This window comes from Orcinus orca, chromosome 10 (assembly GCF_937001465.1).
Source record: "Orcinus orca chromosome 10, mOrcOrc1.1, whole genome shotgun sequence".
NCBI classification, from domain to species: domain Eukaryota; kingdom Metazoa; phylum Chordata; class Mammalia; order Artiodactyla; family Delphinidae; genus Orcinus; species Orcinus orca.
The window spans coordinates 97,644,414-97,662,449 of NC_064568.1; the positions used below are offsets into that span (position 1 = coordinate 97,644,414).

The 18,036-nt window shown below is 44.8% G+C and overlaps 1 protein-coding gene across 4 annotated transcripts in view; it reads left to right on the top strand.

The window, feature by feature from the left end:
• NEDD9 (neural precursor cell expressed, developmentally down-regulated 9) overlaps nucleotides 1-18,036 on the top strand; it is a 300,840-nt gene that overhangs the window by 147,393 nt on the left and 135,411 nt on the right. For all 4 annotated transcript variants that reach the window (XM_049715606.1, XM_049715605.1, XM_033434908.2 and 1 more), the window contains one exon: nucleotides 11,215-11,328. The gene's annotated coding sequence lies outside the window, so the exon portion shown is untranslated. The remainder of the gene's footprint in view (nucleotides 1-11,214; nucleotides 11,329-18,036) is intronic.

Sequence of the window (18,036 nt, forward strand, 5' to 3'; positions counted from 1 at the left end):
TGAAATCCCAGTGCAGTAGCATTTGGGAAGTGAATGATGGCCCCATGAGCCACAGGAAGGTAATGGATACATTACTCAAAGGTTTTGATTAACGCATGTGGTCTCACATTTCATCTGGCCCAACATGTAACTAATTGGTCATTTCTAGCAGAGCCCATGGGAGAAGAAAAACTTGTTGAAACAAGATCTAGTGAGCCAAGATGGGCCAGTCGTACACCAGACATAAGCTGCTGTGCTTTGGAGATACCTGCATAAAACATGAGGAAAGCCAGCTTTCATGGGGTTTAAAGCTTATCTAACAACCTCTGGTGACAAAGAAAGTATCCATCTCTTTAACGGCATAAGAACCGTGGCAGGCTCAGCCCTGTCCAGACTGCAGAGAGAACTTTGGGAATGCTTTCTGTTTGTTTTAAGAAAAGCCGGCCGAGAAGTTATTAAGAACAGGCAGAACATATCTGTCAAAGAAAGACAATGCAGTCCTCAAAAAGGGTGAGGCATGTTTGTGTATTTTAATACAGAATTATCTCCAACATTGGAAACTCAGCGATCAAATCAAGGTACAGACAGAATGATGTTTAGAGTATATGATCATTAATGTAAAAAATGCAATATACATACGCACAGACATAAAAGATATTGCCTCTGAGGAGGGGAGTTGAGTAGCTGAGAGTAAGTAGGGGACTTATTTATCCTTTTACGTCTTGAACTTATTTCTATATGTACTTAAATTCAGATACGTTGTTTTTCTCAGTTGAAAATATTTAAAAGTTTAGGGAAAAAAATGAATAACACCCATAATGAAATTTTCAAAAGAGGTAGAATAGGTCTTTCCCTTTCCCATTTGCGAAGTGAGCCATAATCATGCTGGACGCTGGGACCAAAACGAGCGTTCGTGGAGATTTAGGATAAAGTGCTCCTCTCTGATATTTCACTCAAGGGTCCCTGAGTGTATTTGTTTGCTAGGATTGCTGTTTAAAAAAGTACCGTAAACTGAGTGGCTTAAACAACAGAAATTTATGTCTCACAGTTCTGGAGGCTTAAAGTCTGACATCAAGGTGTCAGCAGTTTGGTTCCTACTGAGAGCTCTGAGGAAAATCTTTGCCTCTCCCCTGACTTCTGGTGGTCTTCTGAAAATTCTGGGCATTTCTTGGCTTGTAGAAGCATCACCCGCATCTCTGCCTTCATTTTCATATGGTGTTCTCCTTCTGTGTGTGACTGTCTGTCTGTCCAAATTTCCCCCTTCTATAAGGAAAATAGTCATATCGGATCGGGGCCCACCCTAACGACCTCATTTTAACTCAACTAATTACATCTGCAACAACCTGATTTCCAAATAAGGTCACATTCTGAGGCACTAGGAGTTAGGACTTCAACATATGAGTTTAAGGGGGACACAATGCAACCCATAAGACCAAGTAACATTCACTTATCCAGAGTTACCTTGCTACAAAGGGGAAGTATATTGAAGTGTGTTTATAAAGCACAGCTAATGGGATGCACCTCATGTCCCAAGTGTATAAAGTAGATAAATGCTGGCATAGTTGAATATCTTAAAATTTTCGAGTGCATTACCATCCTCTGAGGAAAGAGAGGCCCTAAACTTGGTCAACGAAGAATTAACAGTTTCTACAGTCACAGCAATAAATCAGTAGAGTTGATTCCCTCAGCCCCCTCCTCCTGTCAATGCCAGCTCAGGGTATAGCCTTTCACTAATGTCTATTAAGCACCTCCCTAGTGCCTGACACTGATCAGGGAGCTGAGCACAGAGTAGGACAGAGCATCCGCCTTCCCTTCAGGTGGAGAAAAGAGACACACAAAGTAGTAATTATGTGATGTTGTAAGTGCTCATACGGAGATATGAACAAGAAAAGAGTACCCCTAACTGCAGGCTAGGAAGTCTTCCTGTGAGAGGTGACGCTGGGGTTGACTTTTTTTTTTTAATTTGTTTTTGGCTGCGTTGGGTCTTTGTTGCTGTGCGTGGGCTTTCTCTAGTTGCGGCGAGCGGGGGCTACTCTTCGTTGCAGTGTGCGGGCTTCTTATTGCAGTGGCTTCTCTTCTTGCGGAGCACGGGCTCTAGGCATGTGGGCTTCAGTAGTTGTGGCTCGTGGGCTCTAGAGCGCAGGCTCAATAGTTGTAGCACATGGGCTTAGTTGCTCCTCGGCATGTGGGATCTTCCCGGACCAGGGCTCAAACCCGTGTCGCCTGCATTGGCAGGCGGATTCTTAATCACTGCGCCACCAGGGAAGTCCCTGGGGTTGACTCTTGAGGGTGGAGTCGGTACATGAGGACAGGGAAAGGCAAGAAGTAGGAGAAGGGGGTCCCAGGGGATGCTGTGTTCAAAGAAAGAGAGACCCAGACAGCCTTCCAGTGACCTGGGATGGGCACATAAGAGTTGGCGTTGAACCTCAGGTGCTGACGAGCTTCTGAAGCATTTTAAGCTTCAGCTGGAGGGTTTTGGACTGCCTTATTCTATAGGAAACCCTGGAGGATTTAGGGGAGCTACTTGGTCAGATTTCCTTTACAGGAAGACCTTTCTGAGAGAGAGTGAATAAAGATGGGACAGATTAAAGAGAGGGTGACATACAAGGAGATTTTTATAGGTGAGGGGAAAAAATGAGCCATAAACTATGGCGGTGATGACAGGACTAGAGGAGATAGGAAATAATTGTTTTCTCTTAGTTGCATGCATTCATTTCATTTTCTTAAAATTCTGTATTACTTTTCAGATTGTAAAAAATTGGAAAAAAATTTGCAATGTCTGTGGAATAAAACAAAATGATCCGGGCTTCCCTGGTGGCACAGTGGTTAAGAGTCCACCTGCCGATGCAGGGGACACAGGTTCGTGTCCCGGTCCGGGAAGATCCCGCATGCCGCGGAGCGGCTGGGCCCGTGAGCCATGGCCACTGAGCCTGCGCGTCCGGAGCCTGTGCTCCGCAACGGGAGAGGCCACAGCAGTGAGAGGCCCGCGTACCGCAAAAAACAAAACAAAACAAAACAAAACAAAACGATCCTTAATTGCACTCCGGGAATGAGCGTCATTAGTTTTGTGTGGCTCCTGTTTCTTTTCAGAGTCATATATATGAACATATGTAGTCATTTACTCAACAGCTACTTTTGTAAGCCGATCTCTCCACTGCATATATCACATTTCCCTATGCCATTAAGCGACTTTGTACAACTTGATTTTAATTGATTTAGCCAATCTAGGGCACAGATTTGAAAACTGTTAAAGGATTATAAATAGTATGAAACGGTGACTGATGAACTGATGAGGTATGTGGAAAAGGGAGAAAACCAGGAAACCCCAACTTCCGAGCTGAAGCCTCTCGCCCTACAGTTGTCTTCCTGTTTAGGCCTGAACTGGAGGAATGGCCGGAGGAAAAAGACACCCAAAAGGATCCGTGAATACATGTTCTAGTCAATCTCAACAACAGTGAAAATAACCACTCCTCGGGGCATGCAGACACAGCCCCGTGTTCAGAAACGGCCAGAGCATTCATTAAAATAGATTAAATGGCCTGCCCTGAAATCCTCAAAGGATGTGGCAGATAAAACAAATGCACTCCTAAACACAGCTGCGGGCCGCCCAAAGCCCAGCTGCACCTGAGGAGCCGTCTCAGAGAGAAGCGAGCTGAGACGGCCTTCTCTGCCAGGAGGCCAAGCCTGTCCAGGCACTGTGGCCCTGCCCAGTCTCTGCACCTGTCACTCACCTGCCATCTTCCCCGCATCCTGGGAGGGCGCGCTTGTCCTGGCACTCCCTTTCCACAGCGACAGGGAGAGGAGATGGAGCGGCTGTTTCCAAGAGGGGCCTCAATCCCTGAGGGGCACAATAAGTCCAGTGGAGGCGAATAATAAAGCTTATTCATTTCCAAAGAAATGAAAAGAGGGGGTACTGGCAAACAGACGAACGAATCAGGCGCTCCGGTTAAGTGCAGCTTGGTTTCCATTGTCTAACGCAACTCCTACGCTTCTGAGCTTCTTTAGAAAAGGTTTACGGTTGAAATATAACTTGTGTCTTTTGACCAGTCAGGAACTGAAAGACATTCCTCTTTTAATCTTATGAATGGAAAGTAATAAATTTCAGTGGCTTTCTTCTTTATGTTCATGGACCAAGCCTCAGAACAAAATAGAAATAATCTCTTCTCTTGTGCCTGAGGTAGACTTTCAAAAGCAAAGGACTTTCCTTCCTCCTTCCCTCCCTCCCTCCCTTCCTTCCTTCTTACCTTCCTTTCTTCCCTCCTTCCTTTTTCTTTTTCTGAAGTGTATGAACTATTTCTGTTCTTACTTTAAGGGAAACTGCGGGGTTTAGAGTATATCTTTATGTGGAGCTGATAGGAAGGTGCTCTCATATCAGCATTTATTGCTCTATTGCTCTTCTTTCAGCAGTTATTCTGCCAAAGAGAAAATATGGGATGCACCTTTGTCAAAAAGCTGTCCATCATTTGCAGTTCACTGAAACTCACTCATTCCCTCATTAAGCATTTATGGACCTGCTACTACTTCTGTGCCTGGCATCATGCTAGGCATTCAGGAAGTGGGGATGGCTGCAACATAGCAGCCAGTCCCAGCCTCAGGAATCTCACAGTTGAGTTAGGTAATTTCAATAGGACATGATGGGGGCTAAAATGAAGTGAAGCACAGAGTGCAAAGGAGAATCTATTGATAGTTCAAGGGTCGTTGAGCTTGGTTTTGCAGGGAAGATGCCTTTGACTGTGAGGGAAGAGCACGTGCAGGGGTGTGGGGTTACAAGAGAATGTGAAGCATTTGGAGAACTGGAAGTACCTCAGTGAGATGGGAGCAAAGACGAGAGGTATAGGTACTCACCAGGAGACCCCTGGCCCCATCCTGCAGGTAATGGAGAGCCTCCGATAAGGATTTTAAGAAGAGGCGTGATATGGTCAAATGTGCACTCAGTAAAGTGTTTCTTTGAACCTTTGTTCACTGCACCACTATATATGAGTGTCATCGTCTTATTAAACTAAAAGCTGAAATTCCCATTGGAAACCCTACCCTACAGTTCTTGTAATGGAAACATGAAGGTAACTCAGGACTTACAACCCTGGCTTGAAAAAAGATCAAGGACATTTCATAGATCTTATTGCTTTACTTTTTCTCTTAGGGCAAAGCACACATAAAAAAGACCCTCAAATGTTGCTCACTGCTACCAAGATTTTCTGTTTTAATCTTACATCTTTCATCCTAAATGCTCATGAAAGACATGTTGCTTTTTGTTCAAACTTGGGCCAGTGACAAAGCTTTTCAAGTTTGTTGACCCAATAATCAGCCATTGCACTCAAAGACTTAGAGTGGATCAGTTTAAAAACAGCTATCAGTGCATCTGAACTACAGCTCCCAACCCCATATGCCTGGGCTTGCTGCTGCCACAGGGAAGCTCCCACTGCTTCCCAGGGGGGTACTGTGTTTCTCAGCCTGTTTTAGCACTAACATGTAAAAGCTGCTTGTGTCAAACATGGGTAAATGGCAAACTCACTAAGGAGATTAGCTCACCTCTGTTCCACAGCGGGAGTGGCCAAATGAGATAAACCCCAAAGACTTATGGCAAGACGGATCTAGTGTCCCGTTCTGGAGAACCGCACAGGGGTCCTTATGGGAAGGAGATGGAGCCCCTCTCTGTGCTTATCTCAAGAGATTAGCTTTAAACACCGTAGTTTTCTCCAGTCAAGAATTCATTATGGAACTGTCATTTTCTATTTAAACATCTTTGAGCTCTTTATTTCTGCAGCCCTTGGCATTGAGATAAAAGGCTCTTAAATCACTCCTCCCCCCCGCAACTACTACACTGTATTAATAATTACCATAGAATGAATGTTTGTCCCCCACCCCCCACTCATATACTGAAACCTAATCCTCAACGTGATGGTATTAGGAAGTGTGCCTTTGAGAGGTGATTAGGTCATGAGGGTAGAGCCCTCCTGCATGGGATTAGTGCTCCTTTAAGAGACCCCAGAGCCCCCTTGTTCCTTAGCCACATGAGGACACAGCAAGAAGATGGCTGTCTAGGAAACAGGAAGCGGGCTCTCAGCAGAAAACAAATCTCCTGACGCCTTGATCTTGGAATTTCCAGCCTCCGGGGCTGAGAGAAATAAATGTCTGTTTATAAGCCACGCAGTCTATGGGGTTTTTTTTATAGCAGCCTGAACAGACTAAGACAGAAACTGCTACTGAGAAGTGGGGTGCGGCTGTAACAAATACTGTAAAACATGGAGGCATTGGGTAGTGAGGATAATGGGTAGGGGCTGGAAGAATTTTTAGTATGCTAGAAAAATCCTACATTGAGATAAATGGACCATTAAGGGTGATTCTGGTAAGAGCTCAGAGAGCAAAGAGAACCGTAGAGACAGCCTCAGTCTTCTTAGAGGATACCTAAGTAATCGTGAAAAGAATGTTGGTAGAAGTATGGACAGAAAAGCCATTCTGAGAGGTCTCAGAGGAAAATGAGGAACATGTTATTGGAAACTGGAGGAAAGGCCATCCTTGTAATAGACTGGCAAAGGACTTGGCTGAATTGTGAGTGAGGAAATTGGATGTGTAGCTGAAGCTGTTTCTAAGAAAAGTGCAGAAGGTACAGCTTGGCTCTTCCCAACCGCTTGTAGCAAAATTTGAGGGGAGAGAAAAAACTTAAAGATGGAATTAAGCAAAAAGGAAGCAGAACTTCAAGATTTGGAAGATTCTCAGCCTGTCCATATGGCAAAAAATGAGAACGTGAAGAGTGTGGCCAAGCGACTATTTTCTAAGGAGCTGAATATGACTCAGCCGTCTCAAGCCAAGTGTTGTTCTTCAAGACTATGGAAGAATGACCCTGAAGCCAATTCAGAGGCCATGACACACCACTCCTATCACAGGCCAGAGTGCAAGGGCCTAGGGAGCAGAGTGATTTCAAAGGGTGGGACCACCTTTCTGGGTCAGGCGAGGCAAGATGCCCCTCAGTGCTTCAGGTGTGGGTCCCTGCAGGGAGGTCCCCCAGCTTGGCCTGCATCCAGTGGAACCATGGCATGGATAGGGTCCCCTGGGAGAGCCACAAGGCCCCAGAAGAGAACCACGGTGCGGCAGAGCCCTAGCAGAGAGCCGCTAATGGGCTGTCCCACTGACACATGGGGTGACATTGCCACCCCAGTGGGCCTGGAAGGGAGAACACTAAGCCACAAAGGAGTGTTCTCAAGCCTTGAGTTTTAATGCTGTTTATCCTGTTAGGTTTTGGACTTACTTGGAACCTGACATCCCTTTCTTCGTTCCTATTTCTCCATAGGAATGGGAAGGTCTATCCTATGCCTGTCCTACCTTTGTATTTTAGAAGCACATAGCTTGTCTGGTTTCAGGGATTCACAGCTGGAGAGGAATGTGCCACGGGTTGACCTTGAATCTTGCCAATATCTGATTTAGGTGGTATTTAGATGAGACCTTGGACTTTAGACTTTTGAACTGCTGCTGAAAGAAATTAAGACTTTGAGAGCTATTGGGATGGAATCAAGGCATTCTGTATGCAAAAAGAATATGAATTTCAGGGGGACAGGGACAGAATGCTGTAGACTGAGTGTTTGTGTCCCCACAACATTCATATATTGAAACCTAATCCCCAATGTGATGGTGTTGGGAGGTAGGGCCTTTGGAAAGTTGTTAGGTCATGAGAGCGGAGCCCTCATGCATGTGATTAACGCCCTTGTAAAAGAGAGCCCAGAGAGCTCTCTTGTCCCTTCCTCCATGTGAGGACATGCGTATAGGATGTCTATAAACCAGGAAGTGAGCCCTCAGACACCAGATCTGCTGGAGCCTTGATCTTGGACTTCCCAGCATCTGGAACTATGAGAAATAAATTTCTGCTGCTTATAAACACCCAGTGCATGGTATTTTTTTATAGTAATCTGAATGGACTAAGACAGAAATACTTCCTTTTACTGTCCTAAATTTACCTACCTTCCCCTCTGCTCCCCTCTCACCCCTGCCACGTTCAGACAAACTAGCGATTTGTGGAAAAGTCAAAGTTCGCAGTTCTGTCTTCTCTCATCACGTATCTCTCTCACCTTGTGTCTTTCTTGACAGAAGAATTCTCATCTTTTTAGCTCTCCTTATATCACAGTTTCCAGCCCCTGTCATAATTTTGGTGGACTTACTCTTTCTGTTCAATCTCCATTGTTCCCCTGGGGAATGACGAAAATCGATGCCACCAGGACCTCCGGTTTGAGCCCTATAGAACTTTTAAGGAGAGAGGATTTGTGTTTGGTTTGGTTCAGTTATATTCTTTCCCCATCTCAAGAAACACAGGTAGATGTAGCTTACCAAGTGAGGTAGGTGATGTCCTTCTCTAGAAGATTTTATAGTTGAGTACACAATATTTCATTGAGGAAAATCTGTACAACAAGCTAGCTATTCAATGGATTACAAAGACTGTAAGCCCTACAACTAAGACCCTAAAGCAGAGCTAGATTAAGAAGGAGGCACTTACGTGCTTAGGGCACTAGCAGAAATCACAACCATACAGCTTTAACGAGGTTATCCAAAATTTCATAATCAGATCAAAGGGAAACACCATTTTGTGTTTTATTACTGCTTTTATTTGGGCTACATAAGGGAGGGAGCCCCATAATATCTTAGTGGTTGGAGACTTGGCCTAAAAGCCAAAGGCAGGCAGAGAAGGAGCTGGAAACAGGTTCTCCTTTGTGACACACTTGGTCTCTTCTGCCTCCCTTTGGCTCTAGTCTTCACAGAACGTATATCTGAGTGGGAATTGTGAGTACAGTGGTTCTGCTTCCATGGGTTCTGCTTCCGGTTTCTCTTCCACGGGTTCCCCCCATCCCCGCCAACCCTGTTCCAGTTTCCCTGGCATCCTCTTCCTCCGGTTCCACAGACCAACCCTGTTACACTATTTTACATAAGGGACCTGAGCATCTGCGGATTCCAGTATTTGTGGAGGATCCTAGAACCCACGCCCAGCGGATACTAAGGGACGACTGTATTTGGCTTCTGTTCTCAGCAGAGTTTATGTGATGAAAGTAGGCACAAGTGGCCTTTGCTACCTCTAGCACATGTCACCACCATGCCGCCCCCAAGCCCCCCATCTCATGGTGTCCCCTCCTTCACTTCAGGGCCCCCCAAACATTTTTCAGATCCATGAGTCATATTAAATTAGCATTGGTTGTTGATAAATTAAAGGTCGTCTCCCTCCCAGGGTAATATACCAATATGGGTCAAAGTCTTAGCTAAAGAAGGAGTGTCTAGCTGTGGAATTCTAATTATAAGCTGGTGGAGTAGATAACCCGCGAGGGCAGGCTCTTCCACTGCTTCTAAGCTCCCATTATATGGACCTGCATTGTCCAAAGCAGTAGTCACTAGCTGAATGGGATGATTAACATATAATTAATTAAAAGTAAATAAAATTAAAAAATTTGGTTCCTTAGTCACACTGACCACATTTCAAGCGCTGAAGAGCCTCATGTGTCTCCCAGCTAACGGATTGGACAGCACAAATACTAAGCATTTCCATTATCACAGAAAGTTCCATCAGACAGTGCAAGTGTAGATAATTACTTTCTTGGCCTATGCAGAGGTGGTCTACCCTTACCCCAGTGCAGGGTTTCTCAGTGTTGGCACTACTGACGTTTTGGACTGCATCCTTCTTTGTTGAGGGGGATTGTCTTGTGCATTGTAGGATGTTTGGCAGCGTATCTGGCATCCATCCCCTACGGGCTGGTAACGCTTCCCATCCAGCTGTGATCATCAGAAATGTCTCTAGGGACCTCCCCGGCGGTCCAGTGGTTCAGAAATGTCTCTAGGGACCTCCCTGGCTGTCCAGTGGTTAAGACTCCATGCTTCCATTGCAGGGGGCACGGGCCCGATCTCTGGTTGCAGAACTAAGATCCCACATGCCGTGTAGTGCGGCCCCCCCCCCCAAAAAAATCTCTCTAGACATTACCAAGCATCCCCCACAGGACTAAACTGCTCCCAGTTGAGAACCACGGCAGTAAAGCTGGCTGACACTTTGGGGGTCGTAGAGGACATCTGTAAGCACACTTGTGAGCAAGATAGGCCCAGGGAGCTGTGAGCGCTTAGAGGACAGGGACTCTGCAGGGGCCAAGCCGTGCACATTTCACATGCTCTTGAAACGTTACAGATGAGAAGAATTTCAGAGCGATGTTTATAGCCCAGAGAGATATTCTTCCCCTGGTCTTGAGAATTCCCTTGATGCTAAATTGTCATGTATGTCAAAGCTCTACAGAGCTGCAGGGAGGGCCGTAAATCAAAGGAAGGCAGAGAAGAGGCCCAGGGGGCAGACTGTGCGGTGAGTAAACTTATCCCAGCACGGGTGAACGGGGCTGTCCCCACTTCGGTCTGAGATTTCCAGCCTGGTGTCCTAAGCCCCCTGTTCCCAAAGTGGCCGTTCATGCGCTAACTGGCTATAACTGCGTCATCAGCAGCTTGTCAGCTGTAAATTCTCATCCCAGGCCAGGTCTCTTTTCCCAGGACCAAAGTCATGAAGATGTTTGCCCTCGCACAGGCCTTTGACATGTGCTGGGCCACATTTGTATATTTGTCTGAGGGCCCTCCAGAGCTTAGTGCTTCCCTCTGGCCCAGGCGAGCCTTTATGTGCCGTGCATTCCTCCTGACCATGACGTCATGCTTGTACCTCGCCACTGGAGATTGAATCCGAAGACCGGAGGACTTAAAAGTCTTAAACAAGCAAATGTTTTCCATTATTTAAGATGTTAAGGAAGGCAAATTCTGAAATATTTATGGCCACGGTCTCCTTTGTGGGTCGTCAATGACTTCTTCCCTTTCAGGAGGCATCTTACAGAGAGGGAGCCCTGGTCTTCTCCCCCTGGGGCCACTAACTCACAGCAAAGCTGAGTCAACCATTCCACGGGAAGACTGGTGAAAAGTTGATTCGCCACACACTTCTAGCTGAAATGAATGAAAGCAAACCCAGGAGAAGTCCAAGTTTACCATAGAAGGCAAAGCAGAGACCAAGGACCGCCCTGTTTCCTGCAGACATGCATTTTAGATTTAGCTCGAGTTGTTTTTCTGTTTTCAGGGACGATGTCAATCATCTCATAAGTAAATGAAGACAATGATTCAACAGTTCTGTAAACATTGAGAGAAAAAAGAAACCGCCCCACAAAATGCTTGGTGTACTTCAGACTAGGGTGGGGTTGAGTTACACGGTGCCTTCTGGTGTCACCTCTGCCCTTTCCTTTTATTCAGGGCCTGTGAGAACTAAGTGGCTCCATCTGGAAGTTCTGCCCGATGCTCCGGCACCATAGCAAGCCGTCCAGTGTGATCTGAGCCTCTTCAGAGGGTCTAAATTATTCTCTACAGGTAAGACTGAAAAGCCCATTCTTTTATGCAGTGTTTCTCGGTGGGGATGCTTTTAACAACTGGGGTGGGATGACTGTTCGCTATGCGAGTGTCTCTGGCTTATAGCAGGGCATTTAGCATCCCCAACTTCTAGGCACAAAATGCTAGTGGTGTCTACCTTCCGTCATTGTCACAACCAGCCATCCCCTAACACTCATTTCCCAATAGCACTTGGTGGGCAGCACTGCCCCCACTGAGCACATTGCAAGTGTACTGCAGTAGAATCTAGAATGTTTGCACTACCCGTGGAGTGTTTAGGTAGCCAACTTGCCCTTTATTTATTTTGCCAGCTGATTCTGCAGACCTCAGGTCTGAGACCCACTTTGCCCCATCTGCAGAGGGGTTTTGACCATTGCATTTCTTCCCCTAGAGTGAGATAGTATGGGGTGGGGGTGGGGAAGACAGGAGAAGAGAATGACCAGCTGCTCAGTTATTCCATTCCTGATCCCTGCTGATCACCTAAGGTTGTAAATACACTCTAGGAGAACTCTCCTAGGCGTGGAGCAAGAGGCCTTAGTTGGCAGGAAACATGAGGAAAACATGGAGATTGAAGTTAAAGAGGAGGTCCTTCATGGAAAAAGGCTGGGAAGATTGTAGGTTGTCTCTTTCGTGAAAAGAAGTTGAGGCTCAGAGATGCTAAGTGACTTGCTAAAGGTTAGACAGCTAGTTAGTGTCCTGGAACTATGGTGACCATGCCATACCAGGACAGTCCCCATTAGTCCTGTTGTCCCAGCAGAATTATCAGCAGTAATCTCTCTCAACCTCAAAGGAGTCCCAATTTGGATAATAAATTTTATGATCACCCTACCTAAAACCCAAGTCTCTCTAACCATCAGTTCATCACTTTTCCCACTATACAACCCTTCCTCTTTCTCTTTTTTTTGTGGTTCTCAAAACTTTTCCTCCTATTTGAGTCTATTTCTCATGTTTTCATAACTTCATCATCCTCAAAGTTTGGGAGGCTATAAATGACAACTCCAAGTCCAGATTGCCTGAACTATGGGGCCGTTGGTTCCTAAGTGGACGAGGAAGCAAGACACTCCAGAAACAGGATCACTTGGGCCTCAGGCAAGTCCTCAGCCTTGACCAAGCCTTAGAAAGCCACCCATGTGCCACATCCTCAGTGCCCAAGGCTGGAGGTGGGGGGTGGGGGCGAGGAATCTGGTGAACATCTGTGATTTTATTTTTAATGAATCCAAGATGAATTGAAAAGAAATGCAGTGTGAAACACCACCCATTAGGCTATGAAAGTCCAGTATGTCCAGATGATTCAAGCATGGTGTTCATATTCTTTGGTAATACTTTGAAATCCTTTGTGAACTATAAAATTTAAGTATAAGCAAGAAAGTGCTTCTCATAACAAAATAAAATCCCTTTTCCTTGTCTGCCCCATGGGGCAAAAAATACCAGTGTCGTTAATGGGTATATCAGTACCACCCTCAAGAATTTCTTTGTGTCATAAACACACAATGCAATTTTGGTAGAGTCCCCCAGCAAGCTATAATCACAAGCTGGGAGGACGCTGGTTCTGCGGCTGTGCTTGGTTTCTTTATTGCTGTTAATTTGCAACAGAACTAAATACCTGTGTAACAAGACCTTCTGATACCAAAGCTCAGTGGACTTGGGAGAAACTGGTTAAAATGAAAATTGGTTCCATATAGAGTTGGGAGAGTAAAATGGCTTCTTTTTAAAGTAAGGAATTTTGCTATTCTGATTTTTTTTAACACCTTTATTGGAGTATAATTGCTTTACAATGGTGTGTTAGTTTCTGCTTTATAACAAAGTGAATCAGCTATACCTATACATATATCCCCAGATCTCCTCCCTCTTGAGTCTCCCTCCCACCCTCCCTATCCCACCCCTCTAGGTGGACACAAAGCACTGAGCTGATCTCCCTGTGCTATGTGGCTGCTTCCCACTAGCTATCTCTTTTACATTTGGTAGTGTATATAAGTCCATGCCACTCTCTCACTTCGTCCCAGCTTGCCCTTCCCCCCCCATGTCCTCAAGTCCATCCTCTACGTCTCCATCTTTAGTCCTGTCCTGCCCGTAAGTCCTTCAGAACCTTTTTTTTTTTTTTTTAGATTCCTTATATATGTGTTAGCATATGGTATTTGTTTTTCTCTTTCTCACTTACTTTACTCTGTATGACAGACTCTAGGTCCATTCACCTCACTGCAAATAACTCAATTTCATTTCTTTTTATGGCTGAGTAATATTCCATTGTATATATGTGCCACATCTTTTTTATCCATTCATCTGTTGATGGACACTTAGGTTGCTTCCATGTCCTAGCTGTTGTAAATAGAGCTGCAATGAACATTTTGGTACATGACTCTTTTTGAATTATGGTTTTCTCAGGGTATATGCCCAGTAGTGGGATTGCTGGGTCATATGGTAGTTTTATTTTTAGGTTTTTAAGGAACCTCCATTCTGTTCTCCATTGTGGCTGTATCAATTTACATTCCCACCAACAGTGCAAGAGTGTTCCCTTTTCTCCACACCCTATCCAGCATTTATTGTTTCTAGATTTTTTGATGATGGCCATTCTGACCAGTGTGAGGTGATACCTCATTGTAGTTTTGATTTGAATTTCTCTAATTATTAGTGATGTTGAGCATCCTTTCATGTGTTTGTGGGAAATCTGTATGTCTTCTTTGAAGAAATGTCTATTTAGGTCTTCTGCCCATTTTTGGATTGGGTTGTTTGTTTTTTTGATATTGAGCTGCATGAGCTGCTTGTAAATTTTGGAGATTAATCCTTTGCCAGTTGCTTCATTTGCAAATATTTTCTCCCATTCTGAAGGTTGTCTTTTTGGCTTGTTTATGGTTTCCTTTGCTGTGCAAAAGCTTTGAAGTTTCATTAGGTCCCATTTGTTTCTTTTTGTTTTTATTTCCATTTCTCTAGGAGGTGGGTCAAAAAGGACCTTGCTGTGATTTATGTCATAGAGTGTTCTGCCTATGTTTTCCTCTAAGAGTTTTATAGTGTCCAGCCTTACATTTAGGTCTTTAATCCATTTTGAGTTTATTTTTGTGTATGGTGTTAGGGAGTGTTCTAGTTTCATTCCTTTACATGTAGCTGTCCAGTTTTCCCAGCACCACTTATTGAAGAGGCTGTCTTTTCTCCATTGTATATTCTTCCCTCCTTTATCAAAAATAAGGTGACCATATGTGTTTGAGTTTATCTCCGGGCTTTCTCTATCCTGTTCCATTGATCTATATTTCTGTTTTTGTGCCAGTACCATACTGTCTTGATTACTGTAGCTTTATAGTATAGTCTGAAGTCAGGGAGCCTGATTCCTCCAGCTCCATTTTTCTTTCTCAAGATTGCTTTGGCTATTCGGGGTCTTTTGTGTTTCCATACAAATTGTGAAATTTTTTGTTCTAGTTCTCTGAAAAATGCCAGTGGTAGTTTGATAGGGATTGCATTGAATCTGTAGATTGCTTTGGGTAGTATAGTCATTTTCACAATGTTGATTCTTCCAATCCAAGAACATGGTATATCTCTCCATCTGTTTGTATCATCTTTAATTTCTTTCATCAGTGTCTTATAGTTTTCTGCATACAGGCCTTTTGTTTCCTTAGGTAGGTTCATTCCTAGGTATTTTATTCTTTTTGTTGCAGTGGTAAATGGGAGTGTTTCCTTAATTTCTCTTTCAGATTTTCCATCATTAGTGTATAGGAATGCCAGAGATTTCTGTGCATTAATTTTTTACCTGCTACTTTACCAAATTCATTGATTAGCTCTAGTAGTTTTCTGGTAGCATCTTTAGGATTCTCTATGTATAGTATCATGTCATCTGCAAACAGTGACAGCTTTACTTCTTCTTTTCCGATTTGGATTCCTTTTATTTCTTTTTCGTCCCTGATTGCTATGGCTAAAACTTCCAAAACTATGTTGAATAACAGTGGTGAGAGTGGACAACCTTGTCTTGTTCCTGATCTTGGAGGAAATGGTTTCAGTTTTTCACCATTGAGAACGATGTTGGCTGTGTGTTTGTCATACATGGCCTTTATTATGTTGAGTTAAGTTCCCTCTGTGCCTACTTTCTGGAGGGTTTTTGTCATAAATGGGTGTTGAATTTTGTCAAAAGCTTTTTCTGCATCTACTGAGATGATCATATGGTTTTTCTCCTTCAATTTGTTAATATGGTTTATCACATTGATTGATTCCCATATATTGAAGAATCGTTGCATTCCTGGGAGAAACCCCACTTGATCATGGTGTATGATCCTTTTAATGTGCTGTTGGATTCTGTTTGCTAGTATTTTGTTGAGGATTTTTGCATCTATGTTCATCAGTGTTACTGGTCTTAGTTTTCTTTCTTTGTGACCTCTTTGGCTGGTTTTGGTATCAGGGTGATGGTGGCCTCGTAGAATGAGTTTGGGAGTGTTCCTCCCTCTGCTATATTTTGGAAGAGTTTGAGAAGGATGGGTGTTAGCTCTTCTCTAAATGTTTGATAGAATTCTCCTGTGAAGCCATCTGGTCCTGGGCTTTTGTTTGTTGGAAGATTTTTAGTCACAGTCTCAATTTCAGTGCTTGTGATTAGTCTGTTTATATTTTCTATTTCTTCCTGCTTCAGTCTCAGAAGGTTGTGCTATTCTGTTTAATTAAGAGGCCGTTGTACAGACAAGTCTGCCTTCTAATGAGCTCTCTTCCTGACCACCTTGGAAAAACCTATTCACCGACTTCATTTATTCCGTGGTGAACAACACAGGCTCTGGTGCTATTTGACTCTTTCCTCTGGCTGGGGAGGCTGTGTGATCTTAGGCAAGATCTTACTTAACCTTCCTTGGCTTCAGTTTCCTCAACGGTAAAACAAGGGTACTAGTGCCCACCTTATAGATCCTAATCATGTTGCTGTGAGGAGGGAAGACAATAACGCATGTGAAGTGCTCAGTGTAGGGCCTGGTTCATACAGCTGCCATTATGGTTATTTAATCACATGCTTCTGAGATCAGTTATATAACAAGTGCTGCACCAGGTTGTGGGGCTTCAAAAATGAGTAAGATATGGGGCTTCCCTGGTGGCGCCGTGGTTAAGTCTCTGCCTGCCAATGCAGGGGACACGGGTTCGATCCCTGGTCCGGGAGGATCCCACATGCCGCGGAGCAACTAAGCCTGTGCACCACAACTACTGAGCCTGCACTCTAGAGCCCGCATGCCTAGAGTCCATGATCTTCAGCAAGAGAAGCCACCACAGCGCAGTGGTTGAGAGTCCGCCTGCCGATGCGGGGGACACGGGTTCATGCCCCGGTCCGGGAAGATCCCACATGCCGCAGAGCGGCTGGGCCCGTGAGCCATGGCCGCTGAACCTGTGCGTCCGCAGCCTGTGCTCTGCAACGGGAGAGGCCACAGCGGTGAGGGGCCGGTGTACCGCAAAAAAAAAAAAAAAAAAAAGAAGAGAAGCCACCATAATGAGAAGCCCACGCACTGCAACAGAGAGTAGCCCCCTCTCGCCGCAACTAGAGACAGCCTGCTCACAGCAATGAAGACCCAACGCAACCAATAAATTAATTAATTAATTTGTTTATTTAAAAATAAATAAATTTTTTAAAAAGAATAAAGTAAAGGTTCTGACTTGAAGTCCTTACATTCTAAGGGGGCATAGCAACCATATACGCAAATACTTACGTGGGGCTCTGAGGTGGCAACGGGAAAGAGAGCCTATTGACATCGTGTTGAGTTCTGAAGCATGGATAAAAATTCTCCGGGCAAAGAAAGTGAAAGCGCTTCCCAAGACTGTTCAGGATAGGTAACAATGTACCTGGATGAGTGGAAAAAGATGGTAAGACTTTTGTTTTGGTTCCAGACCAATTTTTACAGAAAAGATTATGACTCATTTAAACAGGTAAAACAAAGCCTGCTGTTTGTACATTTTATTCTCTTTTCCCCGAGCCAAGCAAACAGAGCTGGGGACACTGTGACGTCAGGAGGCTTGTTAGGTAAATAGAGCATGTTTCCGTGAGGTCAGAGCCGTCCGCTCTTCTCTCACTGGGCTCTTGGCCCAGACCTGCCCAGAACATTGCCTGCAGTAGAGTGACCCATGATGGAGCCCGCTCTCCAAAGTACTCTCCAAATTCCCTCTGACCTGCACGGAAAGATGTTTGAATAAAACGTTTCACTGTAAACCTTCAAACTCAACGTTTCTAGAAGACTCCTTTGGGAATGTCCATGGCGTTGGGCTTCCTGCCATCTACCATTGACACCTCACAAAAAGTGGCCCTGGCAGAGACAGATCACAGAACTGAGGAGGACAGGTGAGCTCGTCCACAGACCCTTGAATGCTTCAGCTGGCTGGGGCCCAGATTTCCAGAGATATGGACATGGCATTTCAGGTCAAATGAAAGTGGTCGTTTCAGAACTCTCCCCAGGAAAAACCGGTAAGGAGTGAGGAAGTGGGATCATGGAAAGGCACACTGCCAAGAGCGAAGTTGGACAGAAGGTGACTTGGATCAAACCCACAGGGGAGCTTGGAGCTGGTCCAGGCCACATGACAAGGCTGTCCTGAAGGGGCAACACAGGAGCTGGGGTTTTTGTACCTCCCATTGCATCGGACATTGGTTCAGTGCCGCTCCCAGGGGACTTCAGTTCCTGGGCACTCACTGCCTGTGCACACAGGCTAATAGATCCCTACAGCCTCACAGCAATCCACTGTGGCTGTAGGAAG